A 9,439-nucleotide genomic window follows, 5' to 3' on the forward strand; every position below is an offset into this window, starting at 1 on the left:
AAAATGAACTGCCTGCTTCAATGCACTATTTATAACAATTGTGACCAACAATTAATATTAAAAATATTCACATTAACAATAAGAAGCTAGTTTTTCAACAGTGGAAATTTCAAAGTTAAGAATTTAAGTTATATTTTAAATTCTTAACTACAGTTATATTTGTAGTTCTGTGAGGAACAGGACAACAATTAAAATTACATTACAGAGTAAAAGTTTAACGGTTTTATGACCAGTTCATACTATGAATCAGAAGGGTTCACATCTATTTGATACCAGCATGCCGAAAACATCTGTAACTGCAATACAAAGGGTTCGCAAGTTTCCTATAGACAATTTTGTGGCTGAAAAAGGGAAACTTTTGTGTACCTTATGTTCAGAGTATTAATTTCGAAAAGAGATCAATTGTGCAGAAACATGGAAAGTTTTAAGTGCATAGATCTCAGAAACAGTGATGGACAGGGTTCAACTTCAGGTGATCCTATAGTCCCGTCGCTCTAATTTCCGGCAGCCAATCGCGTTGCAGGTCGGCTACATTTAAACGTGTGCGTCTTGTGATTCGCTGATTCATTTCTTAAGGCTCGATAAATACTTAATATAATCGCCCGCCATTTTAGCTCTTTCGTTGGCGTTCGCAGAAAGCACACGAAGACGTTATTTGCCGCTCAATTATTTGCTGAATTACATTGCGTTTGATTTACTATCATAGGAGCTACGACATGATAATGTTTAACGGTGTGGCAAATAGATTCTTCGTATGGTAGCTCGGCAACGTAAGAACAAAAATGGCGAATGATAGTACCTACCTAGACTTTATAGAGCCTTCACTTTCTAAGACGTAAGCAAAGAGGCGGAGTCACGCCAGAAATAACAGCGTCGGGACTATAGCAGCATACGTGCCAGTATGATACTTCAAGTATGGCAGCGTATGGAAAAATCCAAGGATAATATGAAAGATCTTGTGGAAGCATTCACTTCTACTGGTATTCCATTGAATTTCTTTCGTAACCAACGATTTCGTCAGTGGATAGCAACAGCTACATGTATGCAGCCAGCTCCCAGTGAAACCACTCTAAGAAGGTATCTTGCAAAGTGTGTTGAAGACGACTTTCAGGAAACGTCAAAATATAAGGGAAATTCTGTCTATCCAGAGGTTGATGAAACAACAGATATAAAGAATCGTAAGGTGGTGAATGTTCTTGTTGCTCCACTGGGTGTTGTGAATGAAAAACCCCGTCTTGTGAAAACCAAAATTGTTGAACATAGCAATGCCGATGTTATAGTAAATTTAATACTTGATACACTAGATCTTATGGTGTTCGCAGAAGCAGTTTTATTGTTTTAATATCAGACAGTGCACCATATATGGTTTCTGCTGGCAGGTGACTGGCTGGAGTTGCACCTCAGCTTTTACATTCTACATGTTGGGCTCACATATTGCATCTTTGTGCGGAAGAGATTAGATTTTCACTAAAAATTGCTGATAAATTCATTGCAGCTGTTAAGGCTGCTTTAGCGAAAACTCCAGCCAGAAGGTAGAGATTGCTGGATTGCCTAAAAGAAGCAGGAACATTTGTTCCAACTCCAGTTTCTGTAATAACTCGCTGGGGGACATGGCTGAAGGCAGGGAAATATCATTGCATCAGTGTCAAAAAACTTAAAGCGACTGGTTGAAAATAAAGAACTTGTTTGAAGTAGTGAGAACTACCATCACGATTACTTTTTTTATAAATTGGATAAACATTACTACTATACAATTTGTTCAGTATTCTAGAACAGTTGAAATAAAATGTTTACTTCAACTCAGAACTACATCTAAAATTTCTGTTGGACTCTGCAATCAAATACAGGTTTTGGAATCAGATAATCAAGATGCAACAAAGATCTGGCTTCTTTTATCAGTTCTTCAGGTGCAACGTGTAAAAATTGGCAAGATATATGAATGAACGTCATCCTGCTCTAAATTTCTGGAAGGAAGTTCAGAATTTAGATCCAACATTATCTGTACCTGAAAAGAGTTCTTCAGTTTTTACTTCAGGTGAACTGAAAGTTTCTCTGCCATTGATGTTTCAGTGGAAGAAATATCAACATATGCAGCAATGGTACATGGAGAAAATTTGTCTTCAACTTCTGCCTTATCCTTCAGGAAGAAACATTCCATCAAGATACCTATCCTAAGTAAGCTGGCAATGAAAGCAATTATGTTGTTGTTTTCTAATGCCAGGCATTTGACAATGAAGTCATTTGACCTCTTGCACTCCAATATTTTTCAAAGATATTATCATGACCAGCCACTGAAGCACAGATTTTGAGATGTTCCGAATCCATTTCTTGGTTTGAGTTGCACAATGGACAGTTAGGGGACTGATATATTCCAATTCTATGCAGGTGTTTGGCCAAACAATCATGGCCTGTTGCCAATCTAAATGCAGCTACAGACGATTTTCGTGGTAAATCGGGAATTAACCGTGGATTTTGATGCAGAGTTTTCCATTTTTTTCCTTGGGATTGTGTTATTAAATTTTGTTCGTTGAAGTCTAAGTATGTAGATTTAATAAATCTTTTCACAGAGTAATACGTAGATTTAGTAACAGGTTATAATAGTAAGCAATTATAGTTCCTCCATCATCTGCTTCAGTTGAGGGAAGCTTTTCTACTCTGAATTTTGAACTCTAAACAGACATGTCTAACAGAAGAAAATCTAGTCTCACAACTTGCAATTAATCAAAATCAACTTCAAGAGGGTGTTGTTCATCTGGAGAGTGCGAGAGAGTGACAAGGATGACTAGATTTTCAGTCATTTCATGACTAGATTGCTTACAGTGTATTCTGTTATAAACTTAATACCTATCCTGCAAACTAACATTAGCGACAAAAAAAATTCAGTTTGATGATATACATAAACAGTATCCGACTTAAGTTTATTGGTATAAAAGACATTACATATTATTTGTGTTAAAAGAAATTTAAAATAAAGCATAATTTGAAAAAAGATAAGCATAATGTGGGTTGCTTTACTGATAAGCATAGAAGAAAGGGATCTATGTGTCAATGCCATATTCGCTTCCTGTGTGGCGTCAGAAAATGCAAGTGAGCAATCCAGTTCCCAGTGGTTGAGTGATCTGGGTAGTGACTGGGAGTTAAAAAATAATAGGTGTTACAGAGCTGTCAGAAGTCACTTCTTTGACTGCGGAAGGTATAACAAGGTTATTCAATAATACAGGAAGTGTACTCTCCATGTTAATATTTTAGATTTTCAATAATTGTTAAAAAAAAATAGCAATATTGTCTCATAGGAACTTCAAACATTTTATTTTAAATGTTCTAGAGTACTGAACAAATTGTACAGTAGTAATGTGTATCCAATTTATAAAAAAAGTAATCCTGATGGTAGTTTACACTATTTCAAACAAGGAATATCTAACTCAGAATGTACAGAATTGCTTGATGACCATTGAGTAACATTTCTTGATATATCTCATCGAGTATTTGAAATAGAAATTTATTTTGAAGTATTTTGTTTCATTTAAAATACTGAAATGTCAGTATTTTTCCCACCCCTGCTAGCTACTGTAGAGCAGCAGTGTGTGGCCTGCAGTCCTCATGCAGCCGGCCACTATGTTTGCTGCAGCCCGATAGTAGAGTTTCAAACTTAAAATTTAAAAAAATATTTGAACAGACTTGTATTGTTAATTACTATAAATTACAGTAATCACTAATTAGTTAGACATTTATTAAATTATTTATTATTGAAGGATGTCTGCGGCCTTCCAAAAGAACATTTTTTTAAATATTGGTATGCAGTATTCATAAGGTTGAGCACCAATGCTGTAGAGTATACGAAAATAAAATATTACTGAAGAACTAGTACTGGTACATAAATTTATTGCCTACAGTACAATCATTAAAAAACTAATTTACACATAACTAATACTATATTTAATTTCAATCATCATGCTTTTACAAAGAAAGTAAGTGCAGACCTCACTGTTTCGAGCACATTTTCGAAGATCCTATGTGCTAGGCATTGGAAAACTTATTCAGCACCATAAATGGAACTTCACAAACTCACAGGACCATGTGTACCCAGCTAAGCCTTAACAGAACTGGTAAAAGTTGGGCTCTTGCTTGTTTGAAAATTGAACCAGAGTAAGCCTTCTCAAATTATGCATCTTAGTCATGAATCATACTGTAGTCTCATGGTTTTGGTTACTCTCTATCTGCCTCATTCAGTGCATACACAATTCTGGCTGAGTTCGTCATTATTGTGGGTTTGGGGTATGAGGGAAGAGAAGAAATCCTGTTGATCCATTAATCAAGATTCTACTGTATACTGTATGTACTTACTTACAAATGGCTTTTAAGGAACCCGCAGGTTCATTGCTGCCCTCACATAAGCCCGCCATCGGTCTCTGTCCTGTGCAAGATTAATCCAGTCTCTATCATCATATCCCACCTCCCTCAAATCCATTTTAATATTATCCTCCCATCTACATCTCGACCTCCCCAAAGGTCTTTTTCCCTCTAGTCTTCCAACTAACACTCTATATGCATTTCTGGATTTGCCCATATGTTCTACATGCCCTGCCCATCTGAAATGTCTGGATTTAATGTTCCTAATTATGTCTGATGAAGAAAATGCGTGCATATTAATCTTTTAACCTCCATCTCTGTTAGAGATAAGTAAGTAGGGGATCATCTGTTGGGCTGAAATACATTTCGCTAAAAAGGTTCTGGTCTAGATCTCCTAGCTAGAAGGTTGTGCAGCACATATAACCATATAATTTTGTAAAAATCCTAAACTGCACATATCTAAGGATAAGAGACAGTTTGCCTGTAGGGAGTCACCAGAAGAATCATTCTCTCTGAGAAAAGATGGAAGAAGACTTTGGACACCTCCTACAGCAAGTGCCACTCTGAAAGATTTTTTATGACAACTTCCCTGTATAAATGAATACATTATTTAGAGCTCCAAATTCAGTCAAGTCGCAACAGGTTTAAATTAACTTAAACTTTAAGATGTATAGAACATTTCTTTGTTAATTGCTACCGGACTTGCGTTTCCAAGTTGGTCCTCTCCTGCTGGCATTTCATTCTTTGTCAGCTGGAACAGATGTTAAAAATGAATGAAAGACAAAATGAATGCTACTTTTTTTTTTTGTGGCAACTTTTCACACTTGTACAGTATGCTGTCGTGCAGCCAGAAAGAAATAACTATTTCGTCAGTGGATAGACAAAGTCTTGGGAACACGGGGGAAATCTTGCAATATATTTCAAGGGATGTTCCCACATTCGCCAGTTTCTGACAAACCTGATTTCATTTGACTGTGTCTGATAATGGCGTGTTTTACTTGACGAAAAATTGGATTCAATTGGAGATTAGTCCACAATACAATAGGCAGGAGTGTCAATATGTTGAGTCACAGAATTTCTAATATAGGATACAAAGCTTGCATAATGCACAGACTTGCGCCTTCAAACCTTGAAACAAAACTGGTGATGGTACCAGCAGTTCGTGTGATGGTTTGGTTGATATCACTTTAATCTTGTGTGATAGACTATGGTTCCATCTGTTACTGGAATCTAAACACACTGCAACAATTAGAGTACACAGGACTATTGATTGTTCCAAGAATTCTTTAGAAACAAATTTATATGTTATCTTAAGGGTCGATTCACATTTTATGGGACATAAACATCATGCACCGGCACCGTCACGTCCAATGGCAATACATTCATATTTAAGACAGTCACTGTCAGTTTGCCAGCATCATCAAGGGTAGAGAAGTGTGCTCTCACACAATGCCAATATTTAACAGACAAAAACTTGCGATTATTGGTATTTGCCTGGCTGAAGAAAAGACTGGGGGGGGGGGGGAGGGGGGAAGCTAACATGGATGAGGATGAAAAGATGCCAGGTTTTGTCTCAATTAGTGGAAACTGTTTCACTGTGGCAATTGTCAGTTTTTAAATTAGTGTACAAGTAATTATGCAATAGTATGACGTATTGCAATTAGATACTTATTATTAGCTCATTTAATATACAATATTTGACATTAAAATTATGAAATTTACGGTAATATGAGCTAAGAGAACTGGTTGTTAAAAATATTAGAACGCCACCACTGCATATAATCTTCATGTTTGCACTTTTCCTCGGTGTTGACTGCCTCTCTATTCTTACAGTCTTTCTATTTTCTAAGCTGATACTTTAAAGCAGTGGTTGCTGAAATGGAGAGTAAGGAACTCTGCTCCGTCGTGCACGAGGGATAGAGGGGCAGCATACCCGCCAGCAGTGACGATTGCATGCTAGGGCTGTATCTTGTCTGCGGGTAAGAGATGTTAGCCCGAACATGCAGTGTTTTGATGACTGCTGCCTTAAAGCTATGGTTCTGCTACAGCGATCATCGCCGAGTGAACAATGCTGATGATCCCTGAGAGCTCAATGTCGGTTATGCGGTTTCCTTTAATAGTGAACAAATCTGTCTTTGCTCTACAAAATAATCAATTTATAAGAAACGACAATCAGTCAATCGAGGACATCGCAGATTAATATCGATTGTCTCCAGCTGTTTAACAATGAACTTGAGAATTTACAAGTTGCTAAATTGGCTTTAAGTAAGGAAAAAATAATGACTGTATTACATGAGGAAGAAGATGATCAAATTAAATATAATATACACCGATAGACAGCGACTCCAAACCAATGATATGTTTAAGACCAAACATACAGAAGGATGTTTAAATGTGCTAATTTGTAGACATCTACTTACTGATCAAATTAAATTCAAAGAATATTTTAGACTTAAACATATAGCAGTTTAATTTTATTTTGTCTTTAATTGAAAGTGATGTGAAAAATCCTACCTCATTTCTTGAAAAACCAGTAAGTCTAGCAAGAAATTGTCTATTAGGCCTACTTTAAGGTACCGATATCGTAAATAATAATGCAATTATAATGTTAGAACAATTATTCATGTTTATTAAATACTATAATTTTTAGAAATATGTAGCCTCCCTCCGTCTGCTTGTTACAAATATAATACTCGAGAGGTGCAGGACCAATACTAAGGAAACTGACAACTTCCCTACTACAGTAATTCGTCCTGGGTTTCTCGTACGTTATGTTGGTAATTATTAACAAGTGGGGTGGGGCTACAACAATGCACTAGAATATATGGGTAAGTATTAAATGATTTTTATATGGTACTGAAAATACTTGTGGCTGCAAACTAAAACTACGTGTTTATCAATATACAGTATGTAGCTACATCTCACAGAAGTCAGTGAAGGGAAAGAATATTGTGCCCTCTTTGTTGTAACTTTTCTGGAAAAATACTTTTATTTTCCGAGCGACCAAACCATGTCAACAAAATAAATTACATTGTTCGTTATAAATTTTAGTGGTTTCAATATTCAAGGTATGGCCAAGCTATTCAACAGAAATCTAGTGATAAGACACACTTCATTTGAATTTTAAAATAGTTTCACGTAGACTAATTAATTAGACCTACATTACTGTAATCGTTATTGAAGGTTGGAATTTCATGGAAAAGATTCTCTTGATACCCTATTTATATGTCCCTACTTTAAAAACACTCAGTTCAGCATTTTTATAAACACTGTCATTAAAGAGTTAATTTGTAATATTGTTTTTGTAATGTATTTGCATATTAGCCTATTGTGAAAACAAGATAATTTACCACTCTTCCCTATAATTTCAACAACTTCCTTCCACAACATTTCTTTTTTATGGGCATCTCGATATTGTTTCGAACCCATATTATACTGGGCAGGATGATTAGAAACAAAATTAATTAAAATATCATCCTTTATTGCTGAGAAGTTGCTAAATACACGTTTGGAACCATATTGCTTTATTGTCATTAGTTTGTTTTCTAAATGAACGAGCATCGCTTTCAATTTGAAGCCAAGTCAATCCAGAGCAATGAATGCCAGCGCAGATCGCCGCAGCCAGCGATGAATGTCATAAAGAGACCAGGTCTGTATATTTACATGTAGAGCTAATCGAGTGACATTCACTCAGCGATGATATTCATAGCAGAATCGTAGCTTAATGAAATCCGCGTCGCTTTGCATTCAGGACCTAGAAAATAACCTCCTGAGTCATGAGACATTTGTTGTTTTATTTTTGAAGTTCAATATAATTCTACAATAAAAAAAAAAAGTCACTGACATGAGGAAAAATGCTGAAAAAAATTATGCAGGTTACAGTTAGGGCACAAATGCAGGTATTTTACACTATACACATGCATCTTATAATCATGTATGAAGTATGGTAATAATGTATTATACTGTCAGGACTCAGGAGAATAATGGAATAGGTTCTATATAGTCGAAGAAAAAATTAGTTTCCTCTGAGGGTTACCGAGATACTGTAATGTTTAAATTTGTATCAAACTTCAACCTTTTCACTCAGAATAATATGTCATGACACATAGGTAACGTGTGACTTACTGGAATGTGACGCTGTGCTGTTCACTCTAGTAGAACAAACTGCCTAGGTTCCGTCACATCAAAACATTCTTCTCGAGAATCCCAGACGGCCCATGCCATTCACAGTCTGTGACGTTGCCTGTATATGAGAATGTTACCATACAAAATGCGTTTTGCAATATTCTGACATAACGTTACTGGTCTGTGACGTGACGACGTTCCGTATAATGTGAATCGACCTTATTACCGACTCCATTTTGTGCTGAACTAATGGAGGACGAAAGAAATATCGAGTATCTTGTGAAGGATAATACCAATGCACATTGTTACTCATTCTATGACTGCAATTGGTTAAGTCTCTGATGATTGTGAGCTGTGGTTTGTGACCTAGTAAGTCCTCCAACTTCAATCTGACATTTATCTGTGGTGGATGATAAAAGACAAAGTATACGAGATTAATCGACATTTCCTACATAAACTTAAAATATCATAAAATTACATGTGAACAACTCCACTGTATTCAAGCATATATAATTATTTTGCATAATAGGTACTATAGATGACTGGTATGTACCCTCAATAATAAAAAAAAAAAAGCTAGGGATGAAAATCTAAGTTCTGGTCAACTTTATAAAGATACCCGAAATCGATAATAGGATCCTCAAGATGATATAAACTCTCACAACGACTAGTTACATGAGATGTCCTAGATACTAGATAAAGTCTGTATAAGCATTATCACCCATAGAAATCTATACGAACAAGAAGCACTTACTGAATGTGAACATTAATTTTTTTTTTAATGTACACTACTTTAATAATAAAAGTGAATTCCAATTTATGGTCAGATGATTGACCATTATATGAGAAAAAAGCCATGTGAGAGGTAGTGGCCAGTAGTGGCTGCAGAGAATTCCTCTATATTCTGATGTAAATTAACTTCTCATGATCATATTTGTTTGTAAATATAGACAGACTAACCTAT

This window comes from Periplaneta americana, chromosome 15, assembly GCF_040183065.1.
Source record: "Periplaneta americana isolate PAMFEO1 chromosome 15, P.americana_PAMFEO1_priV1, whole genome shotgun sequence".
NCBI classification, from domain to species: domain Eukaryota; kingdom Metazoa; phylum Arthropoda; class Insecta; order Blattodea; family Blattidae; genus Periplaneta; species Periplaneta americana.